The following is a 17,514-nucleotide window of genomic DNA, read 5'->3' as shown; positions in this document are numbered from 1 at the left end:
AGGCACACAGACACACACATCCTCCATCTAAACCCATACACCTTACATCTATACCCCTACCCCTTGCACATACACCACTGTACCTACACAGACAGTATCTACTGCCCTACTCCCCACCACCGCCCCGAACCAACCCATCTCACCTGGAAGCCGGCCGGCCACTGTCCCTCCAGGTTGGGCAGTGCCCCTGTGTTCCCCAAGAAGCCAAACATCTGGTCCACCATGTCTGAGTGGTCCACCGGCTGATGCCTCTCCCGCTCCACCTATTGTGTTGAGGTTGAGTTATAGGCACAGAGTAAAAACAAAGGACAACATCAAACATATAACACAGGGTACTCTACGTGTAGCTTGGACAGCATAAACTGATCTGGGACTGACTATTGTATATGCAGGTGAGGAAGAGAAAACCAAAATGGGTAATACATTGATCACGTGAATAATAAAAACATAAGTCAACAGAGTATGATATGAAAGTTTACCAGATAAACTAAAGACAAGATATTTGGTAGTAGTAATATTGAATAGGTTAATTAATAGGATATTTTAGCTTGTGAGCTCTACTTCTGGTTGAAATAATTAAAAACCTCCACATAACCTCTTTATGGAACAAATCTCAAATGTGTGACTTTACATCAATTCATGACTAAGTGAAAGTTAAGATTTGCCCCTAAGTAAACAATTAGGTGCTTTAGGAACCTGTTCCACCATCTCCTTCTTTCGTCGAGCCTCCATCTCCCTCTCCTCCTCCTGACGGGTCAGCTCAGCCAGGCGCTCCCTGTGACTCCTCTCGACCTCGGCCCGCCTCACCGTCATCTGGTTCCTCAGGTGCTCCTCCTCTTGGCGCCGCCGGTGCTGAGAAATGGGGGAGAGAGTTGTTTAATCACTTACAAATTCTCATAAATGTTCTTAAATGTTACTAGATGTCAAAGTACAGTAGCAGGAAGTAAACACAGGTTACAAAACATTCAGTAAATGGAAAAAGAAGCAAAAGCTAAAGGAGCATAGATAAAATATGGGTACATCACTGGGGCCAAGTTTCCTGCCATCCAGTACCTATATAATAGGCGGTGTCAGAGGAAAGCCCATAAAATTGTCAGAGACTCCAGTCACCCAAGTTACAGACTGTTTTCTCTGCTACCACATGGCAAGCGGTGCCGGAGTGCCAAGTCTAGGACCAAAAGGCTCCTTAACTGATTCTATCCCCAAGTGATAAGACTACTGAACAATTAATCAATTGGCCAATGGACTATTTACATTGACACCCCATCACCCCCCCCCATTTGTTTTGGACACCGCTGCTACTCATTGTTTATTATCTATGCATAGTCACTTCACCCCTACCTACATGTACAAATTACCTCAACTAACCTGTATCCCCGCACACTGACTCGATACCGGTACCCCCTCTGTATATAGCCTCGTTATTGTTATTTTATTACTTTTTATCATTTTTTACTTTAGTTTATTTTGTAAATATTTTCTTAACTCTTTTTGAACTGCACTGTTGGTTAAGGGCTTGTAAGTAAGCATTTCACAGTAAGGTCTACCCTTGTTGTATTCTGCACATGTGACAAAATAAAGTTTGATTTGATCAGATTAAAATGTTGCCCTTCTTGCCTTACTTTAGGCCTGTTGCCTTGCTTTGTGTCTGTGTGTCTATCTCTGTGTGTATGCATATGCCTATGAGTAGTGTAGTATCTTACCTCTGCCCTGAGTCTCTGGGTAATCCTCCGTGCGATCATGCCCCGGGCGTATGCCTGGATGGTGATCACCGCATGCAGCTGCTTCCAAAAGGACCGCCTCACCATGAAACCACGGCAACGGGCCTGTATTTGAGTGACGCAAGTCCTGGCCAATTGGTAGGTGACAAAGAGTTTTCTTGATCTATAGAGGGCTTGGAGGCGCAGGAAACCGACCCTCATCTGGAGAGGAGACGCCAACAAGACTCTCAAACCCCAATATAACATTCTAATAACATAACTTCACCAATATAACACAACTATAACATTATAGAAACATAACTACAACCCATAATTCAGTAACTGTGGGACGTTCTTTTAAGGAACGTCCATTGGGGGACTAAATGTCATTCCTGCCCAGGGATACGTCCAAGTGAACCATCCAGGAAATGGACGGTTGTGAAATGTCAGTAATCATGGATATAGAGGAACTCACCGCACTGTAGTCCTTCCTGCACCGATAGCCGCGCCACATCTTCTGAATGAGTGTCACCCTCAGGTCTCCTCACACTCAGGAAGTTAGTCCTGGAAAACACACAGGGGGAGGGAGGGGAGAGGGGTGGGGAGAGGTGCATATGGAAACATATTATATAATACTGTAGCTCTCAAACACAACATTTGTGAATTGAAATGTCCAGACAATTCAACGGTAGTATCTGAATTAGATCTATGAGGAAGAAGTTAAAAATTGTTCCTAAGTACAATATGGATAAACAAAAATCTTAAAATTGAAGAGGATCCTTCACCGAATCCCCACTCCACCACCACCGCCGCATGTCCCCTTTCCCCCCCTCTTGCCCCTCCCCCTTTCTCTATCCCCTACAGCCTCACCCTCCCCTCTATTCCCTCCTTCCTCAACTCTCCTTCATTCCTCTTACAGCCTTTTGGATGAGGATGACCTTGTCAGTGATGGCCTTGTCCCTGTCTATCTCCAGCTGCATGTCATGGTGGTCCTGAGACGGAGAGGGAGAGAGAGAGCGGTGGGAGGTGGGAGCGAAAGAGAGTGCACTGTTTATTTTATCGTAATATGTGTAATAATGTAGGTGAAAATATGATATGTCGATTTGCAATCAATGAAATCTAGTCACCTTAAGAAAGATCTTGGTCTTCCCAATCTCCGAGTCGCCATCTCGTCCAAGAACAGCCTCCACTATCTTCTGACACGTCCCTCTCAGGTCCTCCTATGAGAAAACACCAGGGAATGAATGACACCTCTCTGAACTAATAGCCATCTTGAAGTAGAGTAACAGAACATAGTAATATAATCGAAAGTGACAGAAGGGTTGTGTTCATTAGGACAGAAAACAGATGTTCTAAAACGTTTTGGAACAGAAAACAAGCGTTTCTTATTGGAAAAGTCCAGGAGGCCCTCGTTTCAGTCTGGGGTTTTTTCTCGTTTGGTGCCTAATGAACAGGGCCCAGCTCTGCTAACCTGTCTGTTGGCAGGTTTGACTCCGGGCATGAGGACACGGTAACGGTCTACGAACTCTCCGAAGGTGTATCTGATGGGGTAACCGGCGCGTCTGATACGAATGGTCTCCATCATCCCAGAGTACCTCAGCTCACGCACATACAGCTCCCTGTCAAACAGCTAGATGGACAGACACACAGACAGAGTTAAAGAGAACAGCTGTAAGGGAATGGTAAACGAACATCGTGACACACACAGGCACGCAATCACACACACAATCACATGCACACCCACACACAGGCAAATACACCCCCACACACCCTTTTATACTAGTGTGTTCGTCAGGTTGGACTCACCGTTGGTTTCTTGAGCTCGTTGGGTTTGATGCAGCGGACAAAGAAAGGCTGACATACATTGAGGGTTCTCATCAGCAGCTCCAGAGAAAGCTTGAACTGGCTACTCAGAGTAGGGGATCGCTTCCTGGTGTCCATACCCTGGCAACACACACACACACACACAGAGCAATGTATTTGTAATTTTAACAACCTGACCCTGACACTTTGTTTGCTAATCTGAGGGATGGGGCTGGGAAAAATTCAACCACTCTAAAATTCATAGGCCGAGCTATGGATGAAAGGATTGACATGTATAAGTCATATTCTTCAAGTATACCACAAATTGAAATTACAATTGAACAACAGCACCTGCAAATAGGCTACCAGTGCGGCAAGTGCCACTGGTTGCTGGTAAGCTTTTTTAACTTGGACATACATTTTTTCCAACACATGCTAACCTGGAGTTACCTTTCTAATAGGCTATGCTAGAGATTACACTTCCTCTTCCAATTCTAATGTGGGGAGGTCAAAATACTGAAAAGCTATCTACCAAATCTATTCATTTTAAAAATGTTGATTTTATTTTTTAACCTTTATTTAACTAGGCAAGTCAGTTAAGAACAAATTCTTATTCACAATGACGCCCTACCAAAAGACCTCCTGCGGGGACAGGGGCTTAAAAATACAAATAAAGGACAAAACACACATCACGACAAGAGAGACACCACAACACTACATAAAGAGAGACCTAAGACAACAACATAGCATGGCAGCAACACATGACAACATGGTAGCAGCACAAAACAGGGTACAAACATTGGGCACAGAAAACAGCACAAAGGCAAGAAAGTAGAGACAACAAAACATCACGCGAAGCTGCCACAGCTGTCAGTAAGAGTGTCCCTCATTGAGTCTTTGACTGAAGAGATGTGTGCACTTTGAGGACCTTTAACAGAATGTGACTGGCAGAACGGTGTTGTATGTGGAGGGTGAGGGCTGCAGTAGGTATCTCAGATAGGGGGAGTGAGGCCTAAGAGGGTTTTATAAATAAGCATCAACCAGTGGGTTTTGCGACGGGTATACAGAGAGGACCAGTTTACAGAGGAGTATAGAGTGCAGTGATGTGTCCTATAAGGAGCATTGGTGGCAAATCTGATGGCCGAATGGTAAGGAACATCTAGCCGCTCGAGAGCACCCTTACCTACCGATCTATAAATTATGTATCCGTAATCTAGCACAGGTGGGATGGTCATCTGAATCAGGGTTAGTTTGGCAGCTGGGGTGAAAGAGGAGCGATTACGATAGAGGAAACTAAGTCTAGATTTAACTTTAGCCTGCAGCTTTGATATGTGCTGAGAGAAGGACAGTGCACCGTCTAGCCATACTCCCAAGTACTTGTATGAGGTGACTACCTCAAGCTCTAAACCCTCAGAGGTAGTAATAACACCTGTGGGAAGAGGGGCATTATTCTTACCAAACCACATGACTTTTGTTTTGGAGGTGTTCAGAACAAGGTTAATTAAGGGTAGAGAAAGCTTGTTGGACACTAAGAAAGCTGTGCTGTAAAGTGTTTAACAGAAAATCCGGGGAGGAACCAGCTGATTATAAGACTATCATCTGCACATAAATGGATGATAGCTTCCTTCTGCCTGAGTGTTGTTGATGTAAATTGAGAAGAGCGTGTGGTCTAGGATCAAGCCCTGGGGTAATCCCTTGGTTACAGGCAGTGGCTAAGACAGCAGATGTTCTGACTTTATACACTGCACTCAGAGCGGTAGGTAGCAAACCAGGCCAAAGACCCCTCAGAGACACCAATACTCCTTTGCCGGCCCACAAGAATGGACTGGTCTACTGTATCAAAAGCTTTGGCCAAGTCAATAAGAATAGCAGCACAACATTGCTTACAATCAAGGGCAATGGTGACATCATTTAGGACCTTTGTTGCAGTGACATATCCATAACCTGAGCTGAATCCAGATTTCATACCAGAGAGAGAAAGAATACTATAGACATCAAGAAGGCCAGTCAGTTGATAATTTATTAGATTTTCCAACACTTTTGATAAACAGGGCAAAATAGAAATTAGCCTATAACAGTTAAGATCAGCTTGATCTCCCCCTTTAAAATAAAGGATCCACAGTGGCTACCTTCCAGGCAATGGGAACCTCTCCAGAGAGGAGACAGGTTAAAAGGTCAGAGATAGGCTCTGCGATGATAGGGGCTGCAACTTTAAAGAAGAAAGGATCTAAACCATCTGACCCAGATTTTTTGGGGTCAAATTTAAGGAGCTCCTTTAGCACCTTTGACTCAGTGACTGCCTGAAGGGAGAGGTAAAAAAGAGGGAGGAGCATCGGGGCTAGTCGCATTAGAAGGGGTGGGAGATGAGGAAATGTTGGACGGGCATCGACTTCAGGATAGCTTGAGTGCACTTATTTCTCATTTTGCCTGAACGAGAGCCAGTCAGCCTGAGTATGCATGTGCCGAGCTTTTCGCAAAATGGGATTCTTGAGGTGAAGTAACTCTGCCAGATCACGGTCGAACCAGGGACTGAACCGGTTTTTAATTCTCATTTTCTTAAATGGGGGCATGTTTGTTAACAATACCCCTGAAAATATCAAAAAAGAAGGTCCAAGCGTCTTCGACAGAGGGGATCAAGCTGATTCTATACCATTTTACAGAGGTCAGTTATTGAAGAACGGCTTGATCTTGCCATTATCTGATAAGACAAGACATGCACATTTCGTTTTTTGATAACATATGATGGGGTCCCTGGGTTGCCGGTTTAACTGGGAGGGGGGGTCACTGGGCAAGAAAAGGTTGAAGACCCCTGGTGTAAACTCTAAACACAACTCTAAATCACAGTATTTCTCAAATAGTGGGTTCGGACCCCCTGCTGGGTTGTGGCCAGTTCCTGCTAGGTTGCAGTGACAAATGACGTGGTCACAGGTAAAAAAAAATATTTGAGAATCACTGTTTTAATATTAGTACCACTGGGGTGAAGACTGAAAAGAAAGAGGGACAGAAAAAGGTTTGAGTTCCAGAGGATGGATGGATGAATGATAGAGGGGAGTTTTGGGAGAAACAAGATACACAAGGTTTATTGGCAGCAGTGAGATCTGGATTTACCCAGGGATGTGTATAAACCCTGGATGACTGACAGGGTGCGTAGCCATCTTGGTACTCCTCTTCCATAGTAAAAAAAGTTTTTGGAAGCAATATAAATGCATTTATTAATGTCTACATTCTGTTTTGACACTTATTCTATTACAGACACCTTAATGCATTTTTTTTTTTAAATATATATATATATATATATATATATAGGAGATGACTACTAATGTTACTGTCCCCACTACAACAACAAAAATTAATACTTAAATACATGTTATTTCGTTCTTGAAACATTTAACTGAAATGCTGTATAATTCCATTCGTTCCTATGGAGGACTGCTCCTACTTGGGAGTACCAATATGGCCAACCGGTTGCTTCAAAGCCTTTCAATGGACAATGCATAGCATCAGCAATCCAGGGTTTATATACAGAATTGTTTTACCACAGAAGGAATGGCCGTTGTTTACCTTCGGAGGAGTGGTGGGCAGCAGATAGCAACACAGAAACTGGGGTCAGACAGAACACAACCAAAACGAGAGAAAGAGATGAAGAGAGGCATGGCTAATACCACCGCTCCCCTAATGCTAAGGGAAAAAACAGTAGTAGGAATAGTAAAGAAAAGTAAGAATTGAGAGTGATCGCTTGATGATATCATCACTGGGAGACAGAAAACTTCTGACTATAGGTCACAAAAGCTGTCATTACCATAGAAAAATAAGTGGGTACACTTTTAAAATGGCTACCGGTCCACCCATTACAGACCTGTTGACTTGAACGGGGAGGCACGGTCTAGTTATTGTATTTATATAGTCTAAACCTTCTCTGGAATTCCACCATCGTGACCTACTCTAAGCCTTTCTCCCTTATGCTTAGTGGACACAGCCTGGTGAAGTGTGTAGGGAAAATACATTCAAGACGTCATCGTAACATCATCACTATGTGACCACCAGACACGTCATCGCTCACCATGGCGACGTCAGCCTGGAAGATCTGCTTGATAAACTTGTTCTTGGAGGAGTGGACCAGCTGGATAATGTCAGTGTGGAGGCTGTCACGATTCTTCTCCAGGAAGCCTGAAACACACAGGAGTCAGCCACGTCCAATCCCAAACAAACCCCTAGCCCCGGCCCCTTAACCATGCACTTGTGGAGATATGATAGGTGTAAATAATCAGATGGCATATCCTCTCTGATCTTCACAAGTGCCTAGGGTGTAAGGGGCTAGGAGTTGATTTGATATGGAGCATATGAACAATTTATAGACTTGCTGGAGTTCAATACCTTGTCTTTTGACCATGAACCTACCTATTGAATCCAACAAAGTCCTACTACATGGAGAATCAGGGACTTTATTATGTGATTGCAATGAATTGTGTTGAGTGTGAAGCCAATGCCTTACAATAGGCCTACCTCTGGTCTCGTAGTAGACCACCCCAGCAAAGTGCTGGATGCCAAACTGGGTCTCGTAGGTGTTCTTAGGGGGGTGGTAGTTGGTGTTGAGTTTGTGCTGGGAGTTGAGTTTATACAGCATGCTAGACTCTGTTCCCTGAGAGACATAAACAGAGAAAAAACATTTAGGCTGCGTCTGAAATTATACCCTATTCACTATATGGTCCGCTGTAGCTTAGTTGGTAGAGCATGGCACTTGCAACGGAAAGATAGTGGGTTCAATTCCTGGGACCACCAGTACAAAAATTGTATGCATGCATGACTAAGTTACTTTGGGTAAAAGCAGCTGCTAAATGGCATATACAGTATTATTATTATTATTATAATAAAGGGGGCATAGGATTAGGGTGCTAATTCGCACCAAAAACAATTCAATAGCACTTTTTTAACCCACTCGGGGGCAAAGGCATAGTTGTTGTGCAACACGGGGATCCTCTCTGCATGTCTCTTCGATAATTTGACACAAAAACCGGTCCCTCGGTACAGAGTTTTAAATAACAAACGTTCAGTTCCTCCAACTGTCCATCCCCTCTCACAACACCTAAACACAAATATGCATATTGATTTACATAAAATGGTAAATTGCCAAATTGGTACTGTACCTTGGGGAACTTGCTCTCCTCGTCTATGAGAGATATGATGTTCATGGGTTTATTGGCGATCATATCCAGGGCATCCTGGTTGTCAGTGAACTCGATGTGCTGCCAGTTGATGTCCTCTAGGTTGTACTCCTCCTGCTCCAGCTTGAACACATACCTCACAAAGAACTGCTGCACGTTCTCATTGCACAGCTGCTCAAAGCTTCAGGGAAGAAGAAACATAGCCGGTTAGTCAACAGCCAATTAATTTAAGGGTGTGGCTATCCTTACTTTGATGGTCAAATTTGTCCAGGTGTGTGTGTGGTTATTTGTGTGTACGTCTGTGATTCTCGCTGGCAAAATGTATCCACAGCTGCTCAAATCTACAGGGAAGGAATGAAGCGAGGGCCAGTCCCTAGACAGCCATTAGACTATAAAGCCATGCAGTGAGCATGTCAACCGCACAAATCAACAAAAGAGGCTGTCGCCATTGTCTGACTTTAGTCGGGCACATACCATTGTCATCAAATTTTCCAATAGAGAATGGAAATCAGAACAATTATGTCATTTCATGTTCCATATACAACGTCTCCTAAATATAAAAACAAAGCTTTCAGACTTTTGAATTTGAACCAAATGGCTACAACATCCCCAAAGCTTGGGTCAGTCAGAGGACTCACCTGTTGACAATGAAGTTCTCGAAGCCAAAGATGTCGAGCAGGCCAATGGACCCAAGCTTATGATCTTACTCTCACAGGACGGAGGTCTGAAGATGGCCGCGTTGATCTTGTCCACGATCCACACAAACAGCCTCCCATAGATACCCTGGGACAGGAGGGACAACGTTCATTTACACCATGTGTGGGTGTCGTAGATGCTCTCGGAGGAACAGCTTTCATTAGACAGAAGGCAACTTTGACCTTCTGTGAGGAATCCGATTTAGGAGTGTGTGTGTCCTCACTTTCATAATAAAAGGTGTCCGTGTTCACATGTATGTATGTATGTATGTATGTATGTATGTATGTATGCATGTATGTATGTATGTATGTATGTATGCATGCATGTATGCATGTATGCATGTATGTATGCATGTGAGGGTCCTGACCTTGACGAAGGCATCCCTGACATCCAGGCCCTGTTCCGTGCTGAGGGGGGTGGACACATTTTCGCCCCGGGTGATCAGGGTACGAGTGGTTAGACATGACATCACGTCCTTAAGGTCCACCTCAACAACAACACAACAACATACTGTAGTAGAGTACAACAACAACACAATACACAAACACCATACACAGTGACGCAGTCTACAGTACAAGCCCAACATAGAGATCATGTACAGGTAAGACTACTACCAACCTCCATCAGAGATGCGACAGTGGACAGGTCTGGAGATCGCACCACCACGCAGGCATCCAGGTTGTCATAGCAACGGGCTGTTGGAGTGTATGTGTTATAAAGGGGGAAAGCAAGTCATTTAGCCAAGAAATTTTAACAAGTGCATTTTTTTACTTCTAACTCAATTGCTAACTTGTCGTCAGGTGCCAGTTTAGGCTGACTACCCCTCAATAAACCTCTCGCAAAATTCACTAAGTGAGAACAAGACAGGGCTTAACAACTAACACAAACATTCCGATGACTCTTTGGCATCACTGCTCTAGATAGTACAGTGTCTATCTATGTCAGGGATGCGCAACTGGCGGCCCGCGGATGCCCTCAGATCCATAAAAAAAACAAGAATTAGTCAGGGTCTCAACTTACTGTTGCAAGTTAGAATAGTAGAATACACAAGGTGCAATTTCCACATTTTCTCTACACACCATGGCAAAATGTGTAGAATTGCAGGAAATTAGCTGTAAAACAGAAAAATGTTCCTCTCTGCCCCATAGCAAAATGTGTAGAATGGAACTGAATTAACTCTAAAAGTTGAAAGATTTCTCTCAACTGTCAAGAGGGGTATAAACGTAGGTACGCAGATCAACTGAGTTCAGATTTTTTGTGGCTCCCACCCCCATCAAAGGCCCTTCCCTGATCTATGTAGTGTGTGTTCATGCCAGTGTTGGTTCCTAATATCGCCTCACTTTCTGCTGCTCCAACATGTAATCGTCAATAACACTTTTAATATTTAAAAAAAATAAATCACTTGTGGGCAGGGCTACAAATTAACATTTTTAATTGGTAGCACTGGTTAGGATCACCATATGAAATTTATGAGCACGAAAAGGAGATTTTTGGAATTCACTTTTGAAGCACATGTTGTGCCCTAGAACCTAATATGTAACACTATAAATACGTCAGCTTATTATAAAAGTAAAAATGTTGATACGAATACCTGTCATTGAAATTACAAAGTAATTTGTGGAATATTAGGTTTCTACATTGTGTAAAAACACTATTTTCCTATTGAGATGCATTACATGTACAATTGTACACCGTCTCTTTAAAAACGTCAGGTTTGTAACGACAACATGCAAGAGATCGTCATTTCATTGCTATGATCATTGATCTCCTGTTTTTTTTTCTTCATAATTGCACAGCGCTCCCAAAATAAAACTCCTGGCCTAACAAGCTAAATATTTTGTTGCATATGCGACCAGATTAGTCACACTTTAGGGCTCTGCTTGTAGCCGCAGCAAACAGTGCATGAACGTAAGCCTTTTTTTTCCTACAGTTGCTTTTCTCTGCCTAGCTCCTGTGCCAAATTGAAAGTCATTGTATTGTGCAACAACACTCCCTTTCCAAAATGGCCACCTCAGCTCACCCTCGTAGCGCAATTTGCCCATGTGCAGGATGGCCACCAGTAGTTTGGATATCTCCCAGTTCTCTGTGTCTGTGAACATCAGCACCTTCATGGCCGACAGGATGCTTGAGTACTCCTTCAGGTCGTCACACTTCGTACAGTTCCCGTGGATAGGGACACACACACATATGCATAGGTATTCCTATACGCTGGGAGCTATACACACGCGCAAGGACAGAAGGATGCACGTAGGGCAACTGCGGTGACAATTTTACTGCCACAACAACAGTCATGACCGCAGTAAAATTCCACATGACAGTTGAGTCACGTAATCTCCTCGTATGCACTCTGGACATGCTTGGTGGTACCCAACTCGCTAACGACCATCAAGTCGCTAAAGGCCTGGTACTCAGAGCTCTATTGTCCCTCTAACCACTCTGATATCAATGCAAATGTCGAAAATCACATCCAACACTTATCATCAAAACAGTATGTGCTTTTAAACTCACCTCACAGTGATTGATCAATTTGAAGAAAGAAGTTCAACAGCAGGTTGAAACTGAGTGGAAAACAGTCGTTGTGGATGTTGTTTCAAAGCCAAACACAAAGAAATGGACAGCGCTTTCTAAGGTGATGATTAATTCAAAACACCCATATGCATATTAGGGCGTATACATATGCATAGACCTATATACTGTATGAGCCAAGCCTGAAAACAATTACTGAATTAATATAATGATTGTGTAGTTATACAATACAAAACCAACCGCATATTACGCATGTTAAAAATAAACGTATTCAAGATGTTTACATAATTCATCTAGCCTATGCTAAAAAATGTATGAAAATTATAGTAATCGCCTTTGAGTGTGGACTGTATCATTATGCATACTGGATGGACTGGTTACCTTGTGCTACACTCCAAACGTTCTATCCACGAGTCTGGGAGAGAACGTATAGGCCTAGGTGATGCTGTTGGTTCATTGATTGTGCAGGGCGGCTTACAGAGTTGGCCTAAAATTGTGAATTTGTATTTGATTTTGAATAGCCTAGTAATAGGAAATGTTTTATATTTTCATAATAAATAGGCTGACCATTACCTTTAACAACAGAATATCTCAGCACTGTTCCAACTCCTCTCCTTCATTCCTTTCTCGAGCAAGCAGAGGGAGGGGCTGTCAATAACAGTTCATTCATTAAATATGTTACTATCGATGTTCCCAAACAGAGTTCACTTGATTTCTCAAATGAAGCACTGGGTAGTTGCAAAAACAGGGTTGGAGATCCCATGGCATACAGAGTTTGGGCGAGAGGCTGCATGCTCATCAAACAGTGGTTGATGTGTGGAATGAAATAACCAGAGTATTCTACCGGGCATGAGTGAACCCACGGGAAGGCAGCCTCTATTCGCTATTGGAGTGCATACGGATGACATATATTTTTTTCCCCTGCACCTGCCAATTTGATAATGGGCCATTCTAAAGCGAAACTAATTTGACATATTAGTTAAAACAAGATTCATTTGAGAATAGTCTGATGGTCTGCTAAATGACTTAAATGTAAATGTAAATGTAATGGTTGAGAATATGATCACTTGATAAAAGAACAGAGTGTGCAGCCTGTGGCAAGGAACAGAGAGAGCAAGCTTTTTTTACGACTTTCTCAAATAATCAATAGCTTGTAGTCGCATCATGCAGCCCATACATGTTTTGATTTCTAAGACATTCTAAAAGGTTTGTATCATTCACAACTAATGTTGGCAAATAACTAGATTTAGCATATAGGACCTGGTTCAAATGATCACTTTTATGCTCAACATAACCACTTCATATGCGCACTCGCTCCGGAATGGGAAAAATATCCTTTCTATTTTATTCAGCTAAGTTCAATTATATTCTTCAACTATAAAATCATAAAATAATGGCACAGGACTTATAAGCATATCTTGTCTGCTAAATGAACAAGCCTACAGCCTATAGCAAGACGCATAGTCAGATAACATACATTAGGCCAACTCAAATTGTTCATCTGAAATACATTTTCTTCATATCATAATGTTTCTTTAGACCTTAAATAATGGATTGGTTGTGATGGTGTATATTAAATTGATTTATCAGACGTGTTTAAATGTAGATGTTCCTAAGGTGTGCATCAGCAGCTTGTATTTGTGGAGGCCTGGAGATGCTAAACATGATTATGTTAATTTGGGTAAATTACCGTGAGACCTGCAGTCTTTTGCATGACAATAACCGGCTGACAAAATGTCATGACCACCACAGCCCTAGATGCATGCCAACTTGCGAACACACACAGTGTATACACGTGTACACCGGGAGTTGTACACATGCACACAGGACCTCAATACAGTACCAGGCGGTGTCAGAGGAAGGCCCTAAACACTGTCAAAGACTCTAGCCACCCAAGTCATAGATTGTTCTCTCTGCTACTGCACGGCAAACTGTACCTCAAGCAATAAGACTGCTAGATAGTCCGGGTAGATATTTGGTTAACTATCTACATTGACCCATTTTGCTCTTTTTGACTCCACCCACACATAGTTACACTGACACTCCAACACATACACACACACACACTCTCACACAGCACATATACACAGGCACACATTCGCCACACACATACTGGCACACTTCCACACTCATCACATACGCTGCTGCTACTGTTGATTATCTATCCTCTTGCCTAGTCACATTACCCATACCTATATGTACATATCTACCTCAGTTTCCTCTTACCCCTGCACATCAACCCAGTACTGTTACCCCATGTATATAGCCAAGCAATCATTGCTCATTGTGTATTTTTTTCTATATCTTTTTTTTATTCAAATTTTTCCTATTCTGCATTGTTTGGAAGGGCCCGTATGTAAGCATTTCATTGTTAGTCTACACCTGTTTTTTAAAAAGAATGTGACAATTAAAACTTGATTTAACACACACACACACACACACAAAGATGAAAGTGCCCACGCACTCACATACTGTAGCACACGCATGCACACACACACGCTCACACACACACTACTCACTATGGTGAGGTAGGGGTAGTCAGTGGCGAGTCCCAGGCCAAGCTTGTTCTTCAGTTCTGGAGCCATGCCCCGCAGCATACAGTAGAAAATGTGGTAGTTCCTCTCATCCGCAGCCTGTGGGTAGAGTAACAGCAGGGTCGTGTTCATTGGGTACAAAGTTTAAGAAAACGGGAATCTGTCTGCAAACTTGAGACGTCTCCATTATGTACTGTTATATTCTGGCCCCTGTATATCCCCTCCCCCTGAACCCTTACCTGTCTGCAGACTCGGACTTCTCCAGAAGGTACTGTTCTATCTTGGCCCCCTCGATGGCCCCTCTCTTGTTAAAGTGAATGTCGATGTATTTCCCAAAGCGACTGGAGTTGTCATTCCGAATAGTCTTAGCGTTCCCGAACGCTGCATGGATGAAAGAATAAAGCTCTGAGTTAGCTAAGAGAGACATTGACTGGATGTATACTGTAGGGCGATGCATCCTTTTCCCAATCCACATGTAGAGTACCCAGATAGAAACTTTAGAAGGTGCAAATGGGGCATTAGACATAAGAGGCCCAGTTGTAGTGTTAATTCTGGGTCACACCAGATGTCATAGAAAGGTGAATTAATGCCCTGCATGGCTTAAGCCAAACTGTAGGATCACTACTCATGGTCTGGAAGGTGTTTACTTCACCCCTGTACTAGTTCCAGGGGAAGGCACACACGTCCTACATCTGTCTAGATGTCTTTCAAGAACTCTTTGAAGAATGCATTCCAAGTTCAGCTTTTCTTACACAGCTTCTGTGATTCTAGCCTCATTACAAACCATAAACAAACCCTAAAACTGTCCCTGGGGCAGTTTGGAGCGAGTGTATCTCTACATTCTACACAACATTTGCCTTGCCATGTAACACTAGGACAAGTTGGCCTAGGCAGAGACAGACAGCATGCACCCTAGCTCTTAAATGTCAGTGCTGAGTGGATGTAGTGAGTCTCACAGAATTCAATAGAACACTAGAATGGACATTGGCATCCAAGAAACACAACTACAAGACAACAATCTTGGTCAGTTTTTTTTCTTCTCAAATAGACTGGTTTGTAATTTGACCAAGATGGCTGCCATTAATAGCCCATTCTAATGTCTCATCTCTATGTTGAGTCTAACCTTCCAGTATGGGGTTGGCTGGCCTCCAGGAACTGTTGCTCTATCCAGGAGTGTTGTCCACTGATGGCTGCCAGGAACTGCAGGATCAACTTGGTGCTCTCTGTCTTACCGGCCCCAGACTCACCACTGAGGAACACAGGAGGAGATACAATATTTTTCTGTACAGAGGCAGACAAGCAGACAGACAGGCAAACACCCATGCAGGCACGCAGGCGCACACACACACACACACAGAAACTCAAACACATGTACACTTAAATAGAGGAACACAACGCACACACACACACCAATACAATACACTAACCTGATGATACAGCACTGGTCCTTGTTGTTCCTCTGCATGTTGAAGTAGCAGTTGTCTGCGATGGCAAAGATGTGAGGTGGCATCTCCCCAATCTTCTTATTGGTGTACATGCGGATATGGTCCGGTGTGTAGATGGGCAGCAGCTGGTAAGGGTTTACTGCCACCAGAATTGACCCTGTGTAAGTCTGCAGGCAAAGGTCAAAGTCAAAAGGTGAAATGGCCAAGGGTCATGCCAAGATCAGGGCAACAATGTCATCCGTGAGGCTTTAGTGATCGCTTGATTTGTCGCTAGTGATAGTACGATTTGTCGCTAGCGATGCCATGATTTATCGCTTTCTTTCACTGTGATTGTGATTAGGGTAGTCACTAGGCTTGTGATCACTGAGATAATGTGTAAGCTAAGGAACCAGCGGGGGTTGTGGCCAGGGGAAGAGTGGAAGAACATAACCAATATGCCAGCATAACCATATAAGAAAGTAAGTAAAATAACCACGCAGACAAATCCTATAACAGTTCATCATACATCAACAACATGAGCTACACGTCACTAAACAAGGTCACTATGTTTTATAGAATACATTCTAAACTACACTTCCTTGTTATTTGAAGGACTCATACAATATCAAATGATGGTCCTGTAGTGGTAACAAAAGCGAGCAGACAGTGCTGCAGGGGTGGCTCACATAGATGACACACTCGTTGTAGCGGATGAGCAGGTTGCGCAGGATCCTATCCTCGTTGAGGTCCCCCAGAGGGATCATATCCTCCACCCCGTGGACGGAGGTGGGATGCATGGGCTTAATATTGGTGGTATTCTGGGGCAAGATCCAGTGCTCCTGATGGGGGAACAGTTATAGTCACAGCCATTGAGGAACTATGGTGTCATAGTCTACTGTGTGTCCATGTCGGTTTGTTAGATCAAGTAAAGGCCCTGTTTGAATCCTTCCTTCCTTCCTTCCTTCCTTGAAGTAATCACTGATATAACATGACTGAATAGGTGTAAGCAAGCTTTCCATGGCATTACTTTCAATTATGTAATGTAATGATAACTTCAAGGAAAGGAGGAATGAGAGATGGATTTCAGGAGTATTCGAACAAGGCCAATGTCTTGTTTCATCAACATCGCGTCAATGTTTTGTCAAAGTATTTTCACCGTCTTGTCAGGTCTTGTCAATGTCTCATCATGTCTTGTCATTGTCAACTTTTGTGTGGACTCACCCTCCCCTCATCGTCCAGCACCTGGATCTGTCCCGAGTCACAGAGCTTGACCACGGCTCCCACCGGGACGACGAACTCCCGGCCCCAGGGGCGAAAATCTGATATCAACTTTGGGGGGGACAATTACATGAAATTTTCTCAAGAGCAATTCCTGAGGGGGACACCAAAAGTAGTGCTGTAACACATAGCCTACATTGTAATATGGTAAATGTATATTGAGGAACCAAAGAAATAAGGTGTTTGCCGTACTCCTAACTACCGGTACCCAAAACTACACAACTACTCACAACAGCAATACCATTGCCTTTAACAAATCTTAGTTCAGTCACCAGTTTAAGTTGAGAGTGGGGGTATCCATGGCATTTTCCAATTATGTTCCTATTTTACAAGTAAAAAAATGGAGAACCTTTCATAACGTTGCCAAACAAAGACTCAACAAACTTACCTG

At 43.2% G+C, this 17,514-nt stretch overlaps 1 pseudogene across 1 annotated transcript in view; it reads right to left on the bottom strand.

The window, feature by feature from the left end:
• Positions 1-17,189, bottom strand: part of LOC106567604 (unconventional myosin-VIIa-like) — a 56,447-nt pseudogene extending 39,258 nt beyond the window's left edge. Inside the window, exons 1-21 of the transcript XR_014379945.1 lie at positions 17,067-17,189; positions 16,532-16,684; positions 15,849-16,033; positions 15,545-15,670; positions 14,661-14,802; positions 14,408-14,520; positions 11,382-11,527; positions 9,980-10,056; positions 9,729-9,848; positions 9,304-9,448; positions 8,648-8,846; positions 8,007-8,142; positions 7,564-7,670; positions 3,507-3,644; positions 3,172-3,330; positions 2,828-2,920; positions 2,599-2,692; positions 2,176-2,243; positions 1,704-1,922; positions 697-852; positions 144-263 (exon numbers count right to left, since the gene is read on the bottom strand). The product of XR_014379945.1 is annotated as an unconventional myosin-VIIa-like (transcript). The remainder of the gene's footprint in view (positions 1-143; positions 264-696; positions 853-1,703; positions 1,923-2,175; positions 2,244-2,598; positions 2,693-2,827; positions 2,921-3,171; positions 3,331-3,506; positions 3,645-7,563; positions 7,671-8,006; positions 8,143-8,647; positions 8,847-9,303; positions 9,449-9,728; positions 9,849-9,979; positions 10,057-11,381; positions 11,528-14,407; positions 14,521-14,660; positions 14,803-15,544; positions 15,671-15,848; positions 16,034-16,531; positions 16,685-17,066) is intronic.
• Between the last annotated feature and the right edge of the window lie 325 nt (positions 17,190-17,514).

This window comes from Salmo salar, chromosome 13 (assembly GCF_965601325.2).
Source record: "Salmo salar chromosome 13, fSalSal1, whole genome shotgun sequence".
Classification (NCBI taxonomy): Eukaryota; Metazoa; Chordata; class Actinopteri; order Salmoniformes; family Salmonidae; genus Salmo; species Salmo salar.
The sequence above is the reverse complement of the archived record's forward strand: the minus strand, read 5'-3'. Positions and strand labels throughout refer to the sequence as shown.